This window comes from Desmodus rotundus, chromosome 8 (assembly GCF_022682495.2).
Source record: "Desmodus rotundus isolate HL8 chromosome 8, HLdesRot8A.1, whole genome shotgun sequence".
Lineage (NCBI taxonomy): Eukaryota > Metazoa > Chordata > Mammalia > Chiroptera > Phyllostomidae > Desmodus > Desmodus rotundus.
The window spans coordinates 82,500,201-82,527,081 of NC_071394.1; the positions used below are offsets into that span (position 1 = coordinate 82,500,201).

The 26,881-nt window shown below is 37.5% G+C and overlaps 1 protein-coding gene and 2 pseudogenes across 5 annotated transcripts in view; all 3 read left to right on the forward strand.

The window, feature by feature from the left end:
• The window catches only part of FHIT (fragile histidine triad diadenosine triphosphatase), a 1,459,166-nt gene that overhangs the window by 148,638 nt on the left and 1,283,647 nt on the right, over nt 1-26,881 (forward strand). The gene's annotated exons all lie outside the window — the stretch shown is intronic.
• On the forward strand, nt 1,388-2,453 carry LOC112301185 (sorbitol dehydrogenase pseudogene; annotated as a pseudogene).
• LOC112301347 (U11 spliceosomal RNA) lies at nt 21,112-21,256 on the forward strand (annotated as a pseudogene).

Here is a 26,881-nt window from a genome sequence, read left to right on the forward strand (position 1 = left end):
GTTTTCCACAGTGGCCTCACCAGTCTGCATAAGCAGGTTGCTTTCTTTAGGTTACCTATGCATGGGTACCAGGAGGAATGAAGGATGTAGGAAAAAGTCCTTGAGGAGTGCGTATCCTATACGCATGTTAAACAGACTTAGAATTGTCACACAGTAGTGAAAAATAAAGCACATCGTTGTGTTTTGGGAGACCCAGGGGAGTTCTCTGGGGACTTATAGGAGGAGGGAAGTTTTTATGAGGCTTTGTAAAAAGAGACTTTGTGATCATATTCAAATCTATTTCTCCTGTCCATGTATGATGTAGTATAAATATTATTATAGAGTGGATGCATCAGAATCAGTGAATTCTTTGGCTGAGCTGGTAGTAGGTAGATGGTGTAACTGGTGAATTCCTGCAATTTCTTTGATAATGTACATCATATGGAGTTAGAGAAGGCTCAAGCTATCTACTGCTATCTAGACATATAACAATCTATGCAATAAACATCCTCATGAAAGCTAATTCTTAGTGAGAATGTACTACATATAGGCTAAGTGCTATGCTAAATACTTTACAGGGGTTGTCTCATGTTATTCCTTCCAAGATCCCTTTATGAGCATTACAGCCTTACAGGTGAGACTCAAGGACGTTATAGTTCAGTCAGTCTCCAAGACTGCACAGCCAATGAGTGGCAGGGGTAGGATTCAAACTCCGACATCTGAGTTCTTAAACACTAAGTTCTCTTTCACATTATAATGATCTTCAGACATTCTGCCGCAGCTTCATTATTACTTTCCATTGAAAAAACTGTAAAACAGTGGCCTTTAACCATTTTTGGACTGTCTTCAGAGAAAAAAATATGTCTTTTAAAAAATGTCAGAGGTTTTGAGGATTCCAGTTGAGAACATCTGCCTTGTAGGAAAGACTTACTGGGGCTCTGAGTTTGATTGTTGACAACTTCCTTATCAGAGGGAACCAAGTCTGGATGAACTAACCTTTCCAACGTTTTCCAGCATAACTGTGTTAAACTTCAAACCTGGCTAGTGGTCTACCATGTAGCATGAATAGTAACTATGTACTTATTAAACATCTAACAATTAGAGTTGAATGACAGTAGGTGTATATACTGGTGCAGTCCTACTTGTTATATATTGGACTTCCACAATGATTTGGTTAAGGGTGAGTATTGTACCTGCTAACAACCTTCTGAGGTAGTTAGTATTATGCTCATTTTACAAACAAGAATCCTGAGGTTCTTACCATTAGTAAATGAGTGGATCAAAAAACTGGTATAGCCACCTGGCTCAAGCCCGGATTCAGCCCTTTACCCTGGACCCTCGGCTGGCACCCACCAGAACCTCCATGCATCCTGTGGACTGCCGCTTCTACCCAGGAGGCAAGAGCAACATGGTAGTGACCAAGCCTGAGAACATCTCCTTGGTGGTACATGGACCTGGGGACCTGCACCTGGAGAACAATCCTATCCCTGAACCAGTCCCAAATGAGGTGCTGTTGAGGATGCATTCTGTTGGAATCTGTGGCTCAGATGTCCACTACTGGCAGAATGGTCAAATGGCGGATTTTATTGTGAAAAAGCCAATGGTGCTGGGCCATGAAACTTCAGGAACAGTCATATTACTGGGATCAATGGTAACACACCTACAACCAAGTGATCATGTTGCCATCAAGCCTGGTGCTCCCCAAGAAACCGATGAATTTTGCAAGATTGGCTATTACAACCTGTCACCGTCCATCTTCTGTGCCATGCCCCCAGATGATGGGAACCTCTGCTGGCTCTATAAGCACAATGCAACTTCTGCTACAAGCTTCCTGATGATGTCCCCTTTGAGGAAGGAGCCCTGATTGAGCCACTCTCTGTGGGGATCCATGCCTGCTGGCAAGCTGGAGGCACCCTGGAAACAAGGTCCTTGTGTGTGGAGCTGGGCCAGTTGGACTGGTCAGTTTGCTTGTAGCCAAGGCAATAGGCAAGGCTCAAGTGGTGGTGACTGATCTGTCTACCTCTTGGTTGTTTAAAGACAAGGAAGTTGGGGCTGACTTTATCCTCCAGATGTCCAAGGAGAGCCCTCAGGAAATTGCCAGTGAATTCTAAGGCCTCTTGGGGTGCAAGACAGAAATTACCATTGAGTTCACTGGGGCAGAGGTTTCCATCCAGGTGGGCATCTATACAACTTGTCCTGGTGGGACTCTGGTGCTGGTAGGACTGGGTTCTGAGATGACCAGGGTGCCCCTAGGGCATGCAGCCATCTAGGAAGTGGATATCAAGTGCATATTTCAATATTGCAACACATGGCCAGTGGCAATTTCATTGCTTGCATCCGAGTCTGTGAATTTAAAGTCCTTAGTGACCCATAGGTCTCCTCTGGAGAAAGCTCTGGAGGCCTTTGAAGCATCCAAAAAAGGATTGGGGTTGAAAGTCATGATCAAGCATGACCCCAACAACCAGGATCCCTGATGTTAATTGGGCTCTGCTCTCATTCCCACCCTCTCAGCATCTCAGGGCTGACTAGCTGGGCAAGGGTGGCTTTAAGGCAGAAGTTTCTTTTAACTAGTAAGATTAATTAAAATAATTTATTATAAGCAGAGAGACTTACACAGATAAGTTGGTGTGCCTTAAAAACACTAGTAGGGATAGTTTGGGGGAACTTGTAGCCAGATTGACCTGTTCATGCTGAGCAAAGTTCAGCAAGTGGAGCAGAGCTTCTTGGCAGGGAGGTGCTGGGAACTACCCTTCTTCCTGGAGTGCCTGAGTTGAATAAGGGATGAAATCTGTCTATTGAGTTTCTGGTTCCACCGTGACTGTGGCCAGGCCAGGTTGGGGTTGGGAGGTGAGTTATGAAGAGACAACTCTATCAAGAAGACTTAACTGGCCCAGAAACTGATTTTCATGAAAATCTGTAGCTCAGGGTCTGGGATGAAGGGCTATCAGCTGTTTTAGTTGAGAACACAATGTTTCTAGTCACGGCTGTTATTTGGCTTGATGACAAAAGGAGAATAAGACACTGACATTCCTGGTCTAGGGTAATTATAAAATCAAAAACAGACAAACAAATAAAATCAAAATCCCTCATGAGGTCAAACCAGCTTGAATTCCCCAAATGTAGAAACAGGTAACTTTTCAGCACTGCTTGAAGAATGCCTTTTTCAACCCCTGAGAATTCTGTGTAATTTACATTGCACCCTCCTAATACCCCCTACCCCACCCTTCCTTCCACTGTTCAAGGGCAACCACTGCAGGCTTCTTTGTCACTAGGCAACTAGGAGACACCTACCTAAGGACAGACACAGGGAGTCCTCATGGCAGACCTTTAATTATATCAGTGCCTTTGATTAGCCCAGGGGCATTTGTTTGGTGCACTGCAGGAATAGCATCCCCTTCTAGGCTCAAATTCACACATGATTATTATACAATGCCATGTAATTCTGGTAACCCTAAACAGAAAACCTTTCCCCTCCTCATAGCCAGTTAAGACTGTTGATATCTCTCTGTCTGAATGGTATCTCTAAAATGGTGATCTTATTTTAATTTTGCTGTGTAAGAGTTGGGTCCAATCACATTATGTCCATTTGTGACTTGAAGATTATTAGTCAAGAATGAGGATGTAGTAGCTGTGACTTAAGTGGGGCTGCAGGCTTTAATCCCCTCATTGAAGTATGCAGCGGAGGGTGGCTCTGAAGAGGTGCTTGTGACTGGAGGAGGCTGTGACCAGTGCCTGGAATTCCTCAAACTGTTTTGGGTAATAATGCTTGAAGTGAAAATTTAAAAAATAAAAAACAAATTAAAAAAAACTGTGGTACATTTACACAGTGGAATACTGTGCAGTAGAAAGAAAGAAGGAACTCCTACCTTTTGTGACAGCATGGATGGAACTGGAGAGTATTATGCTAATTGAAATAAGCCAGTTGGTGAAAGACAAATACCATATGATCTCACCTATAAGAGCAATATAATGAACAAAATAAACTAATGAGCCAAATAGAACCAGAGGCATGGAATCATGGAACAGACTGAAAGTGGCCTGAGGGGAGGGGAAGGGACTAGTCAAACAACCTGTATGAATGACCCATGGACGTGGACAACAGTGAGGGATTGACTGTGGAAGTGGGATGGGCTGGATGGAAGAGGACAAAGCGGGAAAAATTGGGCCAACTGTACTAGAATAACCATGAAAAATTAAAAATAAAGAAAAAAACCCAATCCTGAGGTTCTGAGCACTTCCTTGAGAACATGTGCATGATAGAAGCCCAGTCAGTCTAACTCTAATAAATCTGTTGCTCTGATCCACTCTCCTGTCCTGGCTCTGAATGTACCTATTCTTCCAAATTCTTCACATGTTTTGCAGTAAATCACACTGCTTCTCTCTGTCTGTCTGTCTCTCCCGTTTCTCAGGCATTATTGACATTTTGCCTCTGGTAATTCTGTTGTGGGGGCCTTTCCTGTGCATAGTAGAATGTCTGACTGTGTGGGAGAAGAAAAAGAATTTTCCCTTTACCGTTCTAGGTTCTTGGCTGAGCCACCCCTGTAATAAAAGGCAGATTAACAGAGAAAAACAAACGGAAGTTTAATAATATGTATACCTCCCGCATACATAGGAGAGACCCAGGGAAACCTAGTAACTCTCTGAAATGGCCCTAGCCACCACCTTAAATACCATCTTCAGATAAAGACAAAAGAGGTTGGGGGAGAGGGGTGAGACCAGTTATGGGAGGTGACCAGGAAAAGCCCAGTAAACAGCAGTAAGGTTCGTTTGCAGATTTAAAGAAGGCCGTTCCTTCTTTATTGATAAGAGTTTCTGGAGATTTAGAATCATCCTTCTCTTTCTGGTACAGAGAGGGAGACACCCTTATAAATGAAAATGTATCTTATGAAAAGATAACCTCTACTCAGTTTTCAAAGATTTTCCTGTCTGCTGTTTCTTAAAAATAACCAGCCTAAAATAATCCTTATACCATAGAGGTATATTTTGGGGGTGGTATATTCTGCTTCCCTTCAGCTGTGTCCCTGGGCTCTATGAATTGGATGCCTGAGAACTCCTCTAGTCCCACTTCCCAGGTTGTGACAACCACAACCACAGATGTCTTCAGACATTGCCAAATGTCCTTTGGGGAGCAAAATCACTCCCTGTTGAGACCCATTTCTCTCTCCCCTTCCTCCCCCCATAGACATAAATATTAACATGTATCACTGAGTGCTTACAATGTATCTGGTCAAGTGTCAGGCACCTTCCATGCACTATCTCAGTAAATCCTTAGAATATCCCATCATCTTATTTGTTTTACGGGTGAGGGCAGACCTGGATGTTCTAACAGGTCAGTCACTTGCCCAGAGTGACACAGCTGCTTAGGAGCTAGGATTTGTCTCAGTTTTGTGTGCCTCTGGAGCCCTGGGTATTATGAGAAATGTGTTCACTAAACTGCTTAGTTGTTTGGAGCCCCAAATTAATCAGACTATGTATATTTTCACTGGAGTTTATTAGGCTGGTAAGCTGGTATTCAGCTGGTGAGAAAAGTTTAATGAAATTGTAGGTCATATATTTTATTATTATTTATTATTTTTATACCATTTCTTTTTATTGTTAACCTTTCTCACTAAAATATCATCAATAAAAATTATCAAAACAAAATCTTGCTTCTTAGCCTCATTTTTGAGCATAAACTTCATTTTATTGAACATAAAATAATTTGTAAGAGAACAACTAATTTTCTAAGTCATCTTTGGACAATGTTCTTCTATGGGTGCTTTATCTGCTTCTTAATGGCACAAATCATTGCTAAGTAACTTGACCATAAAGGCAATGAATTTGCTGGAAATTTTAATATGAAAGTTTTCAACAAAATTTCTTTTTAGCAAGCAGCATGTTTCTTAAAAAAGGAACATGTATACTTCAGAACTGTGGAGCCTTATATTTATCTCAAAATGAATTTCAACAACCTTAAAAATTAAAAACATATTAAAATAACTTATCTATTAAAGGAGATTGATAAAGAGAAAAGAGGGTGCAGCCTTAATTGAGTCTGATGCAACAGATTCTTGGGATGAGGTGGGCTGTCAATCAAACACCGTGCTTTCTCTTAGCAAAGGGGTGGTCAAGACCAAGGCAGGTTTCTCTGGCTCACTTTCCAGGGATTCTGAATTTTGCATACAGTACATGGACCCCAGGATGGAAAATGGTTGCAGCTGATTCTTCCTGATGTTGGAAGCCTGAGGAACTAACTGCCCGTAAGTTACTGGGGTTATGGTTCCCGTCACTTGCTTTAGTTTTACTTTGAATTCTAGGAATTCAATTCTAGTTAATCTGTACACATTGATTAATGTTTTTCCATTTTGCTGAAGTTAGGATAATTTGCATTACTTATCACCAAAGAATCTTAACTAATACATTGATTTGATGATGAAGAGGAGGAGGAGGAGGAAGAGAAGGAGGAGGGTAGTGGTAGTAGAAGTGACAGCCACTGACATTTATTGGTTGTCTAACTTAACCATATAAGGTTGATATTGATACATGCCTCCATTTTATAGGTGAAGAATCTGAGTCTTATAAAGCTTACTTGTCTCGCCTAAGGTTACATTTGTGGAAATGACAGGATTTGAACCCAAATGTGATTTGAGAGACCAAACTCCTAACCACTTTCTCTCTGACTGAAATATGGAGAGAATGTACAGAAAGCATATATTCATAGTTTTTTAATTTAAAGAGAGGATCATTTTTCTATGTGTTTATGATGCAATATAGGCTGTAAAATGTAAGTGCTTTTTTTCTTGCCTTTATTTGGTAAATTAGAATAATTACTGTTAGTTAAGGAATGTGAATGAAATGTCTTTATCAACCACCAAATTAAATGGAGTTTCTGTTATTAAACCATAGAAGATAATGCCGTCTTGACAGATTGTGAGTGACAGAACGAGCAGTGTGTTCAGCAGGATCCAAATGGAGATGTTGCAGGAGGAAGCATAACTAGCAGAAGCAGAAAGCTCCGGGGGTTTGGCATGGAATGATGCCGCACATCAGTGCATCTTTACTCTTTTAGTTCCTGACAATAAAATAATTGGGTGCTTTCACTATTTTTTTCCTGCTACTTTAAAAATAAGTGACAAAAAGTGGAGTAAGAAAAAACAGAATACCCAGAGACAAACCATTGTTGCTGGTAATAGATACCAAAAGTAATGGGCTCCAAACCCTATTTTTGTTTATTATTTTTTTTATTATTACATTTGGTTCTTAAATATAATTATAAGTGTATATCATGTTTTCCTCTTATGATTGTTGCTACCTATTCACTCATATATCCCCATCTTTATCTCTGTACACATACATATAAACACAGCCACACCTACATGTACACTTCCTCTCCTGAGCACACCTGCACAGTAAAATGTACTTATTTATTCAGGGGCCAATGGCATTTGGAATTTGGTCCATTGCCTCTGTGGTGAATTTGGATAAACATCTCTTAAATAAAGCTTCCTCCCTCCCTTCTTCCCTTTCTTCCTTCCTTCCTTCGATAGATACCCCTAAAAGACTGAGAATCCTCTCATTTTTTATATCCTTTCAGACCATCCCTATGAAAGCAGAAGCCTTTGGGCTCTTCCTGGGAGGGGGTCTCCCCCTTGCATACACCATTGAAATACAGTTAAAATGAACAGAGAAAGCAATTGGACAAAAATCCTCAGCCATGAACATAGGTTCTTGGAATTTTGAAAAGGTCTTAAGATAGATACCTGTCCAAGTGATTCTCAGACTTTGAGACTAGTAAAGTCTTCTCTCCTAAAATTAAGGACTGACTTTACTTTGTCAACTTCTAGTTTTGCCCCCAAAAGGACATTAATGAAAAAAAAAACTATTATTCACTTTTCTTTCACAAGAAATTGGTTACTTTAATACTAAAAGAGTAGAAGGTATAATCTTAGAATTGAAATGATCAAATAGATTTAGCTTTAAAACAACTTGCAATTTTGTCTGCTATTTTGCCACCAATGAATGAATATTGCATCATGGATTGATGTCAGCCATTTAACTGGCTTTTAAGAGCCACTGATTTAGTCCAACGTTCATCTAATACTTGTTTCTCTAAATATTTCTGCTACAGGAATGTTCCATTTATACTTGAATACTTCCAGTGGAGAGGAATTTGTTATTTATAAAAACAACTCATTCTATCTTTGGACATAACAGTCAAAAGTTCTTTTTTATGTCATATTGAAATTATCTCCTATAGCTTCTGCTCATTGGTTATGTGGGGATAACTTGAGGCCGACTACACAAGTCCGAGCCCTTTACACAATGACTCTTTGATCTGACAATCACTGTCATAGCTCCCTTCTCATATCTCCTGTCTTCAGAGCTCAAGTCTTCTTTAAACAGTCTCTACCCCTTAAACTGTTCTTTCTATTTTTCTGATTATGTGCTTTAAAAAATATTTTTTAATTTTATTAAAATGTATATATTCTGGTAAAATATACATAAAAATTGACCATTTTAACTTGTACTATGACATTAAGTGTATTTACATGGCTGTGAAAGTATCATCACCATTCATCCCCATATTTGTCTTTTTGTGACTGGCTTATTTCACTTAGCATAATGTCTTCAAGATTCCTCCAAGTTGTGGCATTTTCTTCCTTTTTGAGGTTGAATAATATTCCATTGTATGTATACCACATTTTCTTTACCTATTCATCTATTGAACCATAGATAACTAGATGTTGGATTGCCTGATTATGTGCTTTTGAGTGTGTACACTCCTATCTTACAAAATCTATTTCATATTGCTGGGTTCAGAGCCAATCACACTGTTTCAGGAGCAGTTGATGACTCAAGGTAGCGAATCTTATATTCAGAATCCATCTATAGGCCTATGTCAGTTGCATCAGGCACTGTGGGGCTGCTGAAATGAGTTGGCTTTGGGTCTACTCCTGGGTTTAATCCTTAAGTGCAGTGGATGGAGAAGATACACACATTTGAAAATGCAAAATAGACAGTGGACAATACAATCAGAGAGCCAGAGATGGACTTGATTCTAGAATTGGGAAGAAGCACTCCAGCTGAGGGTATCAGGTGACTCTCAGGGAAAGTTTAGTTCTGGGACTCAAAAGAACACAGCATTGTGGACATGAAGGAATGTCAGGAAAGTATTTTTGATGGAGGAAATAGTATGAGTCAAATAGCAGAGTAGGAATGTACAGGACATGTTGCAGATGGTTGCCTTTTTTATTGGCTTTAGGCTGCCACATAGGTTGTAAGCATAGTGGTGCCCCAGAACCAGTCATGAGACCTATGTTGCCTTCATGAGTCTTTAGCACAATGCACTGTCTTTTTTTCTGAGATTATGTGTTTCCTCTCATTTGAGGGAATTTAAATGGTCTTTTTTTTTCATTTGAAATGAAGAAGATAATAAATTATAGTTTAATTTTGTTTTTATGTCTTGTTTGGTCAAATAAAAACCTGGCGACTCAGACTGCTATCTGTGTTTTAATGTAGTTTTTCTGGAGTGTTAGAGACAAACATCTAGAAAATATGAGTCTAGCGAATAAGTATTAAAGAATGAAAGAAGGGGAATAGCAACATCAGTAACAAATATTCATAAAGTGCTTACTATGTAGCAGTACCATGGTAAGCCTTTACAGTTGTTGGCTCATTTTATACTTACAGCAATTTAAAGGAGGTGCAGATAAAAATACTATCTTCATTTTAGATGAAGAAACTGAGGCTCAGAAGATAAAGTAACCTCCAAAGATCACCAAGCTCATAAATCATTGAGCTAGGAATAAACCCACTAATCTGACCCAAGAATCCTCCCACCATCCTGTCTACCTCTCCTTTGGAAGTCCTATGCCAGCCTTCCAACTACTGAATGAATTTTTTTCCAGATCAAAAAATGCCTGAAAACCATAGGTCCAGTGAATGTTACCAATGGAAAATGATGCATTATTAGGCTAGGGGCATGTACACCGATGCCAAATATATTATACATGGGAACCACCCCAGCACCCCTATCCCAGACTTCTTTTTCTTTCTCTGTTGATGAAATTCCCCAATTCCTGACTCTCCACCATTGCCCAAATTTTAAGTACCATTCAGCCCTTTCCAGCCCAGTCATACTTGTGTTTTATTGATATCTTTTTGGCAAGCATAGCAGGATAAGGCTCATTTTTGTTGTAGAATGCATTCATTGTATCTTTTAGTTCTTTCCTATCCTTTTCGGTAGCTTAAAATTTGTGTTAGAGGAGAAGAAAGAAATTTTGAAATCAAGGATTTTATTATCATTTTGAATAACTGCATAATATAAAATTTTCCTTGTCACTGGTGAGTATATGACACTTCCTAAGGCTCCTTTAATGGTTCCTATGGAGCATAGTTTCCACTATATATTCTCTTAAACTTTGTTGACTGGCACTAGAACATTTTTTAAAAATGTGCCTCTACACTAAAAATCTCACAAAGGTTTTCTGTCATCATAGGAAGCAAGGGACTCAGCCTTGATTTGCAAAATTGGCTCTACAAGGTAGCTTGTTGTTATTCTATTTAGAGGACTTGAAAGCAGATTCAACAGTTCAATTATATTTAATTTGTAATTAACTCCCTCCCAAGCAGCTAATGGTGCATAACTTGGACATTACTGTTCTGGATGGGTAGAGAGTAGAACAAAATGGCTTCTTTTAGAGAATGCTTCTCTTCGACAGGGTTTCTATAACTGTTGTAGTATTTCTTAGGATGACTTTCTAGCTCCAAAACAAAACTCTTCTCTAGGAGCTGTCCCCTGACTCACAGAGGTAGGTTTCTGGCAGCTGAGACTATGATGTTTGACCTGCTCCTTGGAAGAGAAATGACTGTTTTAGGGGTAGGCATCTGACCTGGTTATGCTAAGGAGGTTTTCTCTCTCAAGATTTTGGGATTTTGAACTGAGAGCAAAAGGTTAAGTATTGATGGCATTTCACTTAAATTGAAGTGTTCTAGAAGGTCTTTAAGATCTTTCCTCTCAGCTCTCTGGAGCCACCTAGATTCCTGTTCTTCACAAAGCTTGTTTATTCAATTCTTCCTTCAATATTGTGAGATACTACTGTATTTTTCCAATTAGTTCCTCTTATTTTTGAGTAGACTTGTTAGGGTTGGTCTATATTTATTGCCAACAAACTTATGCAGTACAGAAATTGAAGAAAGTAAGTCTTTATTAAATCTGTTAATGCAAGAGATAAGGGTTACATCCATTTGGTGAAAACTGTAATATTTAATTGTATTTGTGTGTGTGTTTGATGAAATGATTTAATATTTTACCAGATGCTGTAGAGCCTTATTATTTTCATCATCATTATCATCATGTGCATTATTGTCATCATAATAGCTCTTGTTTATACAGAACTTTCTATGATTCAACAACTGTACAAAGCACTTTGCCTACAAAATAACATTTATTATATATTTACAATAACACCATCAAATGGGTGCTATCATTACATACATTTTATAGTTTTGGAAGCTGTGGCTAACAACCTTGCTTGAAGTTGTACATCTGGAAAGAGATACAGTAATGATATTGAATCCAGGATTGTCACACTTCGAAGAAAAATGATACTCTTAAGGTCTGCTTTGTAATATGAAGCTGTGTTTCCATCCCAAAGATGTTATAGTTCTGGTTCATTTTTTTTTTATGTTGACTATGGAAGTGGGATGGGGATAGCATCATGCTTTTTGGAAGTTTAATATTCTGTTGACTTAATTTTATTATTCCTTCTTTTATGTAGATTATATTGTTTTAGGAAGGTCGGGGTCAGGCAGGCAGGGCACAAGTTTAGGTAAATTGTCCTGGGAGTGCCTCTTCAAGGAGGTGACACAAACTGAGACAGAATGACAAAAGTGAGACAGCTGTGCCAGAGATGAGGGACAGGGTGTTCCAGGGAGAAGGGAGATCAAATGGGGAAGTACTGATTTGAGTATGAACTTGGTGAAGCTAGAAGACCAGAAAGATACCAGTGGCTGGAGAGTAGTGAGCAAGGGAGTGAGTATTAACAGATGATTAGAGGGAAGGCTGAGGCTGGGTCATTTAGAATCTTACAGGATATAGTAGGGAATATGGGTTTATTATAAGCACAGTGGGATAGCCATTAGCAATTTCAGAGGAGAGGAATAATAGGATTTTTATATTATAAAAGATGGATTTATGCTTCTGATAATGGCAGAGTAGCCACTAATCTTCTCACATAATAACTAGAAAAGCTACACAAAATAAAGATAAAATATGACTTTGAAGGCATTGAAAAGTTAGCAAGGCAGCCAGGACTTGAGGGGCCAGAATCCTGGAGAGAGGAAGTACACTAAGGGGCCTGGAAATTCTCACTCTTTTTCTCTTTGAAGCATTTGCAGATTTGTAAATGATAAAGCTCTGAGAGCTGAAAAGCCCAATAGAAAGCAGCAGTTAAGATGTATGGAAGTTGAGTGGAGATTTTCATAGTCCTAGAAATGCAAAAATCCAAAATAAAGTAATAGAAAACCGAGCACTACATAAAAAAGCTAATATGCTACTACAACATTGTATTTATTATAGAAACGAGAGGGATAACATTGAAGAATCAAGTGATGTCATAATTCAAAAAGAAAAAAACATGCGGTCATCTTACTAGACAGATGCAGATAAGCATTTGATAAAATCTATCATCTAATCCTGGCAAAAAACTTTTAGCAAACTAGGAAGAAAAGTAAACATTCTTAATAAAAAAATATCTATTAAAAAAGCTCTACAGCAAACATCATACTTAAGTGAAATATTGAAAGCCTTACTCTGAAATTAGGCAAGAGAAAATGGGGACTGTCATTCCCACTTCTGTTCAGCCTTGTACAGGAGGACCAAGTGAATGCAGAGAAGCTAGAAAAAGAAGAGTGATATAAAGATTGGAAATATGTCCTGGCTGGGTAGCTCAGTTGGTTAGAGCAGTGTCACTATATGCCAAGGTTACAGGTTTGATCCCAGGTCAGGGCACATGCAAGCACCAACCAATGAATGTATAGATAAGTAGAACAACAAATCGACATCTCTCTCTCTCTCCCCCTCCCCCCGCCTCTATCTCTATCTCTGTCTCTATCTATCTCTATCTCTCTCTATCTCCATCTCTAATATATCTCCTTCCCTCCTCTCTCTTTAAAATCAATTTTAAAATGTTAAAAAAAGATTGGAAATGAAACAATAAAGTTATATTATTTGCAGAAGATCTAATAATGTAAATTCAATAAATGAATTCAATGTTGCTGGATACAAAATCAATATTTAAAAAATCAATTGTACTTTTATATATACCAGCAACAAAGAAATTTTAAAATGTTACACTCAAAATGCATCCAGCAATATATATAAGGGATTATAAATTATGGACAAATTGTATTTCCAGAGAATGTGAGGTGGAACAACTAGATATCTATATCTAAAAGAACTGTATGTTATATATGAAATTAACTTGAAATGTATTACAGACCAAAATATAAGCACTAAAATTATAAGACATCTAGGTGAATACCTGAAGAAAGTTCTTATGACCATAGTCAAATATTTTTTAGCTACGTCACCAAAACCAAGACCTCTGAAAGAAAAATGATAAATTAAATGTTATAAATGTACAAGCTTGAGTTCTTTAAAATACATTATTAAGAAAATGAAGACAAGTCACAGAATAGGATAGTATACTTGCAAATCATATCTGATAAAACATTTATCACATATATAAAAAACTCTTACAAGTCAGTAGTAAAAAGACAAACCAAAGCATATATATTCATAGCAAATAAGCACATGAAAAGATGTTCCTTAACACCATATTAAAACCTAATGAGATATTAATTCACACCCACTAGCATGGTTAAAGTAAAAAAAAACAGGCAATAAGAAGGATTGGTGAGGATATGGAAAAATTGCTGGTGTGAACGTAAATGGTAGAGCCACTTTGGAAAGCAGTTTGGCAGCTTTTGAGAAAGTTCAACATATACTTATCATATGATCTAGCAGTTCCAGTTCTAGGTATTGAAGTAAAACTCATAGAGAATCTATGTCTACACAAAGACTCGTATGTGAACATTCATAGCAATGTTATTCATACTGGCCCCAGGCTAGAAGCAATCCAAATAACTGTAAACTGAAAAATGGATAAACAATAATTGGTGTATTTATATAAGCGAGTTTTGTGGAACAGTATAAAGAAATGAACTGCTGATACATGAATCAAGCTGGATATACTTAAAAATGTGCTAAGTGAAAGAATATGACACAAAAGATTATATTCTTTATGATTCAATTTTTATGAAATTTCTAGAAAAGGCAAAACTATAAAGATGAAAAGCAAATCAGTTGTTGCCTGGTATAGGAGTGGGGATTAACTGCAAGTGGGCATGAGGTTACTTTTTGGGTGGATAGACATGTTCTAGAACTAGATTGTGGTTATGGTTGCACAGATTTATAATTTACTCAAACTCATCAAACATTTAAAATGGGTAAACTTCATAGTATATAAATTCTATCTTAATAAAAATCTTTTTAAAAGTTACCATTTAAAGTAGGTTAAAATATTATAAGCAGGAATAAATCTTAACAAAAGATGTGTTAGATCTTTACAGAGAAAAGTATAGAATATTACTGAGAGAAATTAAAGAGGGCCTAAATAAATGGAAGGACATAATATATTCATGGAATGGGTGGCCCAATATGAAAGAAGTCTGTTCTCTCCAAAGTTATTTCTAAATACAGTGCAACCCCAACCAAAATACCAGAATGTATAGGGCCAGGAATAGGCAAGATAATTGAAGAAGAATTAGAACAAAGTTGGGGGATGCAAACTATCATATATCCATATATTATAGAGTGACAATAATTAGGATAGTGTGCTATTGCACAGGATAAACAAATAGTGCAATGGAACAGAATAGAGAACCCAGAAATAGAGCCATCCATATAGGAACTTTGAGAAAGATGTCCAATGCAGAGCAGTGAGAAAGTAATGAATCTTTTCCATAAATGGTGCTGAGAAATTTGGGTTTTCATGTGGGGAAAAATTAATCTAGACCCATTCCTCACGTCATAAGCAAGATAAATTTCAGTTGGCTTGTTAATCTGAATGAGAGATAAAACTGTAAAGCATCTAGAAGATAACATAGTAAAATATCTTTGTGGTTTTGGTGTAGCCAAATATTGCTTAAACAGGACACACACACATACACACACAAATACTAATCAAGAAGTGGTATTTATAATAGCCAAAAAATTAGAAGTGACTCAAATGTCAATCAACTGATGAATAGATAGATTAAGGTGGTATATCCATACAATGCAGTATTACTCAACAAAAAAAAGAAATGAAGTACTAATATTCACTATAACATAGATGAGCCTTGAAAACATTATGCTAACTGGAAGAAACCTGTCAAAAAAGGCTATAGATTACATAATTCAATACATGTGAAATATCCAGAATAAACAATTCAATAGAGAGAGAAAGAGGATTAGTACTTAGGACTTGGTGATGGTGAGGATGTTGGAAGGAATGGAAAGTGGCAGTTGGTGGGTATAGGGGTTTTTTTTTGGGTGATTTGAGTATTCTAAAATTAGATTAAAGTGATTGTTGAACAACCCTGTGAAAATACTAAGAGCTTGTGAATTGTATACTTTAAATGGGTGAATTGAATGGTATGTGAATTGTGTCTCAATAAAATTATTTTTTTAAATTTAGCAAAAAACAAAAAGGTAAATATATTAGGCTACATTAAAATGAAAAGGTTTTGTATCAAAGACACCATTAAGGGAGATAAAGGGCAATCCACAAAATGGGAAATGATAATTGCAGATATATATCTGACAAAGGATATACATTCAGACTATGTAAGTATCCTCTACAAATCAATAAGAAAAAAAGGTAACCCATAGAAAAATGGGCAGTAGATTTGAACAGGCTCTTCATAAGAGAATATCCATATGGCTAATGAGCATATGAAAAAGTTTTTTATCAAATTTAGTCATCATGGAAATGCAAAATAAAGGGACAGAGATAATAATACACACACCTAAAAATGGTTAAACTGAAAAAAGACTGATGATGCCAAGTGTTGACAAAGATATGAAGCAACTGGAATTCTCATATAGTACCAAGCTGCTGAAAATTAATACAATGACTTTAGAAAACTGGCAATGTCTATTGAAGATGAATAATGATGTGCCCTATGACTGTGCATTTCTACTAGACGTATACTTAAAACTGTGAGAATGTCTGTAGCAACACTATTTTTAATAGCCCTTAAAGTGGAACTTAATGTGATGGTCATCAACAGTGCAATGAATAAATAAATGGTATATTCCTACAATGAAGCATTTTTAAGTAAATAAGATGAATCAATTATTTTTACTTACAACAAGAATGAGCCTCACTAAGAAAAGTTAGACACAAAAGTATATGTACTATATGACACCATTCACATAAAATTCCAAACCATGTAAAATTAATTCGTGTTTTTAGAGGTGAAGATAATGGTTACCTTTGGGATGGAGCATGGGTAATTAATTGATAGGGGGTAAGAAGTGTGTTTCTGGTGTGCTGGTAATGTTTTATCTCTTGATTTGAGTGTTGGTTACTTGGGTATGTACATTTTGTGAAAATTCTTTATAATTGATGTAATTGTGTGTAAGTTACATTTAAATAAGTAAGATTTTTGGAGAATAGATTGAAGCAGTGCAAAATGAGGCCAGGATTCGTGAATTTCTAATAATTAAAAAGCAGACAGGTTTGAGAGGCAGTAGAAAGTAGTCTGGTCATGACTTGCTGATTAATTCGATGTAGGAGTGTTATGGGTTGAGTAGTTTTGCTCCCAAAAGATGTTTGAAATCCTAACCTCCATTGTCACACAGTATGACCTTATTGGAAATGTGGTCATTGAAGATATAGTTAGTTAAGATGAGGTCATACTGGAATAAGATGGGCCGTTAATACAATATGATTGGCGTCCTTATAGGAAAAGAGACACAGATTCATGAGGGGAGAATGTGACAGAGATGGAGGTTGGGTAATGCTGTTGCAAGCCAAGAAATGCCAAGGATTGATAGTCACCACAAGAATCGAGGAGGAAGCAAGAAAGGATTCTGCTTAGAGATGATGCCATGATTTAAGATTTATGATCTCTAGAACTGTGAGACAACATATTTCTTTCCTTTAAGCTACCCATTTTGTGGTATTTTGTTATATCAGTACTAGTAAACTAATACAGGGAGAATGGAAAAGATGTAGGTAAGGATAATTACCTGTTTTCCAACACCCTAGTGGATGGGGCACTGAACTGACCAAACTGAATTTTTAACATAGACCATCGAAGCGACATTTAAACATTTAATTATGGGTAAGATGATGTTTTTAGCAGATAGGAGAACATAATGCATCAAGGATTGGGTACCTCAAGACAGTGTTTTTTGTTTTGTTTTGTTTTGTTTTCTCATTCTACATTAAGCCAGGAATTCACCAAAATCTTGTCCAGTCAGGAATGTATCTTCTAAAATCATTTTGGAGCAGGGTTTACACCATCCCTTACAATTGTTTGGAAAAATGGCAGCACAGGTGCAGGTCATTGTTAGCAGTTAACATGTCCCTTCTTGTTTTTTCCAACTTGTGGGCACAGCTGGAAGTGGAACCCTGGAGATGCAGCCTCTATTTTATTATGCTCCTGAAAATCTGAACAAGGAAGAGGGGTTACCGCAAATTTGTTGAATTTCCCTTTCTGTTTCTCAATTCTGAGTAATAGGATATTTGTTAAGGCCTGTATTCTTTTCATCTTTTCAGGGGCAGAGGGAGAAGGCACTGTGTCAGAGGCTTCTCTCCAGGCCACCATGAAAGGGAGAGGCACCAAAGTATTTCTAAGTTTGGGTTTCTGTCTCTTTCTCTTTTTTGCAGTGGGCCTTTGACAAGGCCTGCTTCCTGTTCTAGCAGATTTTATTCAGGTCCTGCATGTGAATTCAAACAAACTTTCTCATTGTTTTTTCTCCTGCTGAGACAGTGGCAATGTTTGCACATTGGTGGGAAATGCCCCACTAATCCATCACTTTCAAAGCTGTCTGAGCTCGTTGTTGGCTCCAGAAGAAAAATAGTGGAGTATGATCAAGTACCTTAAATAACTGATATGATTAGAAGAAAAGTAAATGGATTTGTAAACTCCTATTGATACTAAATTCTACTTGCAGTTAGTCTTGGACATAAATTTCATAAAATTATATGTAAATGTACTCATTAGTGCACTGTAATATCGAACATCTATTTGTCTCTGGGCAATTTTTCTTTTCTTAGCACAAAAGCTATTACTACTGTTATTAAGAACAGTAATTGATTTTCCATTTTTTAAAAAGTTGGATTTTTCCCTCTAGTTCCATTTTATCTCTGCATTTTTGCCATGCATTCCAATAATATTTTCCTAAGGCTTGTGAAAGAATTACATTATGCTCTAGTAATTCCAAGGGCAAAGGGGAGGTAGGGCATGTGGTGTTACTGGAGAAGCTATTTTAAACTCTAGTGGGCCCAGAAAGCAGACCTCAGAATGACAAATTGAAGGGTTTCATGCTGAGGATTTGATTATATTGTGTATGGTTTCATCTGAATATCATTGATCTTATTTTGTAATTAAATGCTTTGATAAAGCCCTAACTAAATACTGCTAGGGTCAAAATATGGTTTTATTAAAAGTATTTAAAACTTACAAATCAGCCATATAGATTAGTCATGATATGGATGCTTTATGTATTCTTTCAAATGATTGTTTGATTTCTATGCTGGTTTGAAAAAAAAGGAAATACTTTAAGTTTTTAATGATATTTTTAATTAAAAGTTGTATATTTTTGAAGTGACTATTATTTTTTCTGGACATGTTCCATCTTCACAAATAAACTTTTTGGGAGGAAATAAAAATATTTTGTATATTTAAGTTTGATTTTGCAGGGAGAATATACAATTTTGTGAATGTAAATACAGTATTATGTAGCCTGAAAGGCAAGTGCATGAACTTCTCTTTGCTATTATGTGAATGCATTATTTTTTAAAATATTTTCAGGGCTCAGCTGAAGAAAAAATGAGCACCAAGCATATGTATACTCGTATATATGGGGTGTTTGAATGTGTGAGTGTGTGTGTGTTTAGCAATGCGTCTTTCACACCATCAAATGCATTAGGCACAGGAGATTTAGAAACGATTTACTTGTAACAAAATGAGGAGGAGATATTTTTCAGATTAAAAAAAATACATACCCATTTTCACTATTGTGAAAGAAAACAGGTCAGCCTTTGTGATTCAGGATACCCATCAGGTAACTTCTTTTTTTTTTTTTTTTTTGCTGAATGTATTCTTCCTGCTAGTTCCATCCTATGGTAGGTAAACAGGCTATTACCCACATTTATTTAAATATGCTTACAGAAGCCAGAAATACAGTAGTGTTCTCAATGTGAAGTAGAGTGTATATTTTGGATGTAGATGGTTTGGGAAAACACATCAGCTATTTATACTTTAATTTATTTAGTAAGATCTCTCTTAAGCCCCTAAGGCAGTGTGTTTGCTAAGGTGAAGGTGGTAGGTAGACTCTCAGCTATCAGCCTCAATTGAAATCTCAGCTGCACCGCGTACCAGCTCGTGTGACTGCCAGCAACTTTTCTAGCTTCTGTGTGCCTGAGTCTTCTCATATGTCACAAGGAGAAAATTATGATATTTTATAGAGCTGTGGGGAGGATTTAAAACATTTAAAGGATTGAGAATAGTGCCTGGCACATAGTGAGAACTCATTATTAAAATTAAAAAAAAATTGAACGTGGCCATCTCTTTGTTTCCTTACCTGGTCTGTGGTAACCATTTTGACTTTCATATTTGGGGAAAGGAGATGGAAGAAAATGTTTTAAAAATTATATGCATATATTAATATTATGTGTAGAAATACAGACTTAATGTTCATTTTAAGGAAATCAGCAAATTACAAAACTTCTTCAGCTACTCTTGTATTACTTTGCACTTTTAACAATCTGGGTGTGAGTGAATTAGGAATGTTGTTGAGACTGTATAAAAAGCTGTCAATAGTTTTTTCAGGTTTTATGAACATTATTATTGGTTTAAATTCAGATCTTCATGGAGTTTGCAACTCTGTTCCCAGAGTTACTTAATAAAAATATTACCAGAGAAAGCAAGATGTATGGTAACACCTAAGCAATGATCAGTCTTTAAACTGACTAGAATGATGTCGTTCTAATTTGTGTATGGAGGATGGGGTAAATGTGAGGATAGGAGTAGAGGAGGGGCGTGTTTACTTAATAGTATCAGTGACTACAGGTTCTTGTAAATGCTCTCCATTCATTCTTCATAGAAGTCATAGGGAGAAACGTGGGTACTGCTCCTTTTTTGTAGTGAGGAAAAAGGAAGCTCAGTGTTTTGATGGAGAATGCACCACAAAATAGGAACGACTAATACCCTGTCTATTGTTTATCCCACTGAGATTTTCTGCCTCTCTGGTTATAGTGATGGGTGATAAAAATTAATTAGAAGCTGGAATCTGATTTTAAGATGGGATGTCAGACACATATATCAAGTTGTTAGGTTAGCTGTAAAGCATAACCTGGGATTTATATATTTAGAAGTCATAATAAATCTGTCTGTTATGAAAATCGGATTATCCAGTGTTGCATGCTAATGGCTATTGTCCCGTGGAATTGTGATCTCTCTAGCAACTGCCCGCTGGCTCTGCTTTTCTCTGACTTGCTGTCACCCTTGACTAACTACTGATTCCAGTCTTCCTGTTCAGCAAAGTGCCTACTTTAATAAATGCTTCTGGGCCTTTATCAAGAGATGTTTTCCCCCTGGATGACAGCAGCGACCTTCTACAGCTGTCTTTGACTCATTATTCTCAACAATAACCAATCAGTCCATCAATCATGCAATTCACTAAACTAACAATTACTTCTAAGATATTTATTGAGTACCTGTTTTGTGCCAGGCTGTTTGCAAGGTGCTGGGAATCTAACAAAGATAGTGCTTGCCCTCATCCAGGGCAGTGATGGAGGAGAGAGATAAGAAAACTTGTTGCACATTGTGAGATGGATAAAATGTAGGCTACAAAGAGTGCAGACTTAAAAAGAAAACCCACGGGCTTCTGTCATGAGTGGCACACGTAGGGCAGCTTGATTGTTCTATGTGCAGAATCAACATCAAAAGATTTCAGAAGTGTAACTTTTTACGCCTGGTGCCCAGGCAGCTGGTGATTGTTGATCTTGGTGCCTGTTTTGGGGGCAGAGGGGGAGAAAGAATGATGGCTTCTGTGCTTCTGTACCTGTGTTCACCCTGGGCCATTGACCCCCAGCTCCTGTCACCTCATATCTCACCTGTCCAAACATTCTTCCAAGTCCAATTTAGTGTCAGAGGGAGCCTTTCTTTGATTTACCCCAGACAGAATTAATCCTGCCTTAAATGTGGTCTTTCTGAAGTGTGGCTGTCTTCATTTATTCTAACATTAAACAAATGTTAACTGGTTCTGGACTGCGTTCCAGGTGTGTGACAGTGATCAACAAACCAAAGTGCCTGTCTTCATGGAAAACGGTCCATCCCAGGTTCTTTTACTAGCCATTTGTATCTCTGTCATTCATGCCTTGACTAAGCCATTTTGAAAGGCTATATTTTTTCTACCAATACCACCTCTTGGGGCTGATGAATTCTGGAAGCTTATTCTCTGTATGGAAAAGTGCTTGGTAAGTAAAAAAGCACTTAAGGGCCTCCACTCTGCTTCCATTGTCCTTGGCTTATCTCCACTGTAGCTGGTATTGGATTGATGTGGCAGATAATCTGTGGACCTGGTGTAGAAAACTGGCAGTGTCTAAATCTCAGATTTTGCACTTGTTAGCTGTGTAACCTTAGGCAAATTACTTAGTCTTTCTATAGCTCACTTTTCTTCTCTGTAAATGAAGGTGATATTAGTATCTTGATCAGATGACACTTATGAGGCATTAAATGAAAATAATGTAAAGTATTCAGCACAATTCTTAGCACATAGTAAACACACAATGATAGCCATTATTAATTCATTGTGCCATTGCTATCATGTTTATAACAATTATTATTTTCATCAGAGTGTCTCACTGTTAGATTCAAAACTTGAACAATAGGAAAACCATATCTTTAAATTTCTATATCCTTGGAGTAGCCTGACACATAGAAGGCAGTTAACAAACCCTGGCTGGTGTAGCTTAGTGGATTGAGTGTGGGCTGCAAACCAAAGGGTCACTGGTTAGATTCTCAGTCAGGGCACATGCCTGGGTTGCGGGCCAGGTCCCCAGTAGGAGGCTCACTAGAGGCAACTACACATTGATATTTTCATTCCTCTCTTTCTCCATCCCTTCCCCTCTCTCTAAAGATGAATATGTAAAATCTTTTAAAAAAATAAATGAAGGAAAATAAAGTATAGTTTATTATCAACATGTGTTAAAATGTATATACAGTGCTTGGTACATAGTAGGAAGTTAATATACACTTGTTCCTTATTTGACTCTGTTTAATTTTCCTCAGTTATATTGAAAAGATTTCCTTGCATTCTTTAGTATGAGATTTAGTGAAAAAGATTATGTGTTCTACTGACTTCATTTGGTTCTCTGAAGGGTTTTAGCTTTTTCAGCTTATTTCTATGTAATGGTCTTCCTAACTTGACATCATTTCAGATTTGTTAGGTGCTAACACTTAGTTCTTTTGGTAACTAGAAAAAGATTTCCAAGTGAAATCCCCTATGAGTTTGATGCCATCAAAAAATATTTTCTGAGTATGTGTGTGCATGTGTGTTTATTACTTTCATTAAAAACAAACATCCCTTACAGCACTCTTCCCACCCTTTGCAGGAGGAGAGAGAGATAATAAAACCAGGTGAGGGTTCACTGCTGCAGATCAGACCAGAGGCTGATGCAGTACTTCTCACCACGAATGTCCAGATGATTTCAGAGAGTGACAGCAGCTTCCTGTAGTGCCTGACTTGTTTTCTGAAAGGAGCTTGGCCAGAGATGAAGATGTTTTTGGTGGGACATCAGGACATGCTTGTTACTTGCTCAATTTTTCATACAGGGAAGAGTGCTTGCTTCTCCATTCTTGGTTTTACAGCTTTTGTCTGAGTCTGGCTTTTCCATGTCTGGCATCGCTTCCACAGAACTTCTAGCTTGATGCTTTTTACAATGGATCACCCATTTAAATGCCCTCGGAAGCCACCTGGGTAGATTCTGTTACTGAGCAAAGGAGGTTAGGTAAGACATTCTGCACTTTAGAGAGTTATGTCCTCCTCATTCTCTTCATTTTTCTTGAAATGCTCAGTCCCCTGAATCCATCTTTATTTTCCACTTGTGATGGAAACATACCAATGTGAAATATTTGTATTTGACCTTTACTGTAAGAAAACTAACACTACACTTAAGAAAAGGTGAGGTAATTGACATTTGGCTTCAGTGGCAGGGAGACTATAGTAGCTCGTGCAGTCAAGGCAAACTGCTGAATGCCTTCCCTACTCCAATGGGAGCAGCCTCAACTCTGCCTCCACGGTTTGCCTCATGTAGGGTCAGAGCTTCCAGCATTCTCTGTGAAATCTCTCAATTTAAAAGTGTTGAAAAGGATTTTAAAATGTTAAAACACTTAAGTCAGCCATTACCCTGTATTCCAAATGAAACAGATCAGTGGACCAATGTTCAACCTCTGCTGTATTAGCAGTGGTACAGAATTAGTATTTTCGATCTTCCATACTATTCTAGCTCTGACCAAAAACAAGATTGTAGTTAGAGCTGTCTTGTTTCCAGAAATCACTTGAATGCCCTTTCAAAAAGAGAAGACTCTGTGGTGTACTTTTCTGAGTTTATGGCAAACCTCTGAAGGATTCTATAAGATAAATGAGTTAGTTGTTTTTCACTTAGTACTAAAGGCTTAAGGGGTTTTGTGTGTTCTTACTCTTGTTTTCCATTTGGCATGCACTACTTATGCTTTAACAAAATTAAACTGATGTGCAGTGAGAAAAAGTTACTGGAGCCTGAAAGTTGGTTAATATCAATTACATTCTAATGTCTAATAACCCATGCCTGGGAAACGCAACTTGTTTGTTATAAATACCCCATGCCGAATCAAGAATAAATAGCTGCTTTGTTTTAGTTGGTATTTACAGCACCACTCTAACTACTTTGACCCTCTTCAAGGAGGTAATGAAGAGCTGGGTGCTGGTGATGTTGATAAACTGTGGCAATTTCTGCATTGTGTCCTTTAGCTGCCTCTGCTTCTGCCTCCATTATTTAAATTGCTAGTCATTACAGTCAAGCCATTAACTGGAAATGCAGCAAAATGACATATAGGAACAGGGCCAGCAGGACACTGTTCGTCCTTCTATTGAGTTGTGGGGTGGGGAGCAACAGTCATAAAGAGAAAACACACAAAGCAACCCCCAAAGGCATGAATACTCATGAGATCTTTATAGTGCTGGAACAATGTTGTGAATTCACATTTGTAAGTACTTTTTGGACATTAGACCCAAATCACAGATAATGTTCCAGGCTTTATGCAATTTATATTTTATTTTTCACCAAAATAGAAGATATCTAAGCATATTTCAGGCTAGTTTGTTCTTACCCACTGGGATCAGATACAATAGGATATGGGAAAAATAGATTGTTCAATCTGTGATGTGGAACTGAATTGAGTAATTGCTTAGTCACTTGACTCTAATCAATGTCATTTTTAGAAAAGTGCCTATTTTCTAACTATAGAGCCTCATAGGCCAAAGTCACCTTTCAGTCTTCATTACTTGATTAAGACACAGTTATTACAGTGTATGCCTATTCAATTAACAAATGCTGTCTTTTGATCTAATACAGCAATTTTCAACTGGTGTCCTGTGGCACACCCAAGAATTTTTAAAACATGCAACACCTGACTGTTTAGTCAAGGGCACTGACCTCTTTCCTCTTAGATTGTCCAATTAAAAAAATAACAGCAGCCAACACAACAATAGCCATCCAGTGTAAATGAATCAAAATTATACCTATTTTTTTGGTGTACCACAGAATTTTAGTAATTAGTTTATATGTGCCATGAGATGAAAAAGGTTGAAAATCATTGATCTCATAGCACACACTCAGTCCATCCTGATCTATCTAGGGAACTGCTTCTGGCCAGTTTTTTAAGACCTCACGGAGGGAGGTATTGAAGGAGGTCTCTTATTTTCAGTGCTTTTTGAAAAGACCTATAATTCCTATTAGCAGGATATAATCTGTTGCAGCACAACTCCTTCCTTGGAAAACTTTGTCCATCATTTATTAGGGCCTGTATGTAAAAACTGAAAAACTGGGCCCTTGTGCATGTTTTGGGAGGGAAGGAAAGGTCTGTTTACCCTTTTTATTTATTTTTTTTATTAAGTAAAAAAAGTTGTAAACAAGTAAACATTTTTTTTTGTGTGTGTTATTATACAACTGTTTATTTACCCTTTTTCACACTGACAATCAGATTATTTTCATGCTTTCTTCAAGACTATTCTTATCCATATCCCCCCTGTTACATGTATAAGTTTGGATACAACTTCTATATCACATTTTATGTGAGGTTCATAGTATACTATTGTCAAACTGTCTATCAAAATTGTTTGCAAACATTTCTTTTTTTTTTAGTCATTAGCGCCTTTATTATTATTATTTTTTACTAAAAACATTTTTTAAATTTTAATTATTTATTGTTATTCAATTACAGTTGTTGTGTGCCTTTTCTCCCCATCCCTCCACCCCGCCCCAGCTGAAGCCCCCTCCCTCCCCGACCTCCAACCTCCCCCTTGATTTTGTCCATGTGTCCTTTATAATAGCTCCTGTAATCCCCTCTCCTCACTGTCCCCTCCCCTCTCCCCCCTGACCATTGTTAGATTGTTCTTAACTTCAGTGTCTCTGGTTATATTTTGTTTGCTTTTTTCTTTTGTTGATTATGTTCCAGTTAAAGGTGAGATCATATGGTATTTGTCCCTCACCTCCTGGGTTATTTCACTTAGCATAATGCTCTCCAGTTCCATCCATGCTGTTGCAAAGGGTATAAGCTCCTTCTTTCTCTCTGCTGCATAGAATTCCATTGTGTAAATATACCATAGTTTTTGGATCCACTCGTTTGCTGATGGGCACTTCGGTTGCTTCCAGTACTTGGCTATTGTAAATTGTGCTGCTATGAACATTGGGGTGCACAGGTTCTTTTAGATTGGTGTTTCAGGGTTCTTAGGGTATAATCCCAGCAGTGGAATTGCTGGGTCAAAAGGTAGTTCCATTTTTAGTTTTCTGAGGAAATTCCATACTGTTTTCCACAGTGGCCTCACCAGTCTGCATTGCCACCAACAGTGCACTAGGGTTCCCTTTTTTCCGCATCCTCTCCAACATTTGTTTGTGGATTTGTTTATGTTGGCCACTATGACTGGTGTGAGATGGTACCTCACCGTGGTTTTAATTTGTATCTCTCTGATGGCTAGTGATGCTGAGCATCTTTTCATATGTCTCTGGGCCCTCTGTATGTCTTCCTTGGAGAAGTGCCTGTTCAAGTCCTTTGCCCATTTTTGAATTGGGTTGTTTGTCATCCTGGAGTGGAGTCGTGTGAGTTCCTTATATATTTTGGAGATCAGGCCCTTGTCAGAGGTATCATTAGCAAATATGTTTTCCCATACTGTTGGTTCTCTCTGTAATTTGGTGCTGTTTTCATTAGCCATGCAGAAGCTTTTTATTTTGATGAGGTCCCATTTGTTTATTCTTTCCTTTATGTCCCTTGCTTTAGGGGACATGTCTGGGAGGATGTTGCTGCGTGGAATGTCTGAGATTTTCCTGCCGATGTTTCCTGTAGGACTTTTATGGTGGCAAAACTTATATTTAAGCCTTTA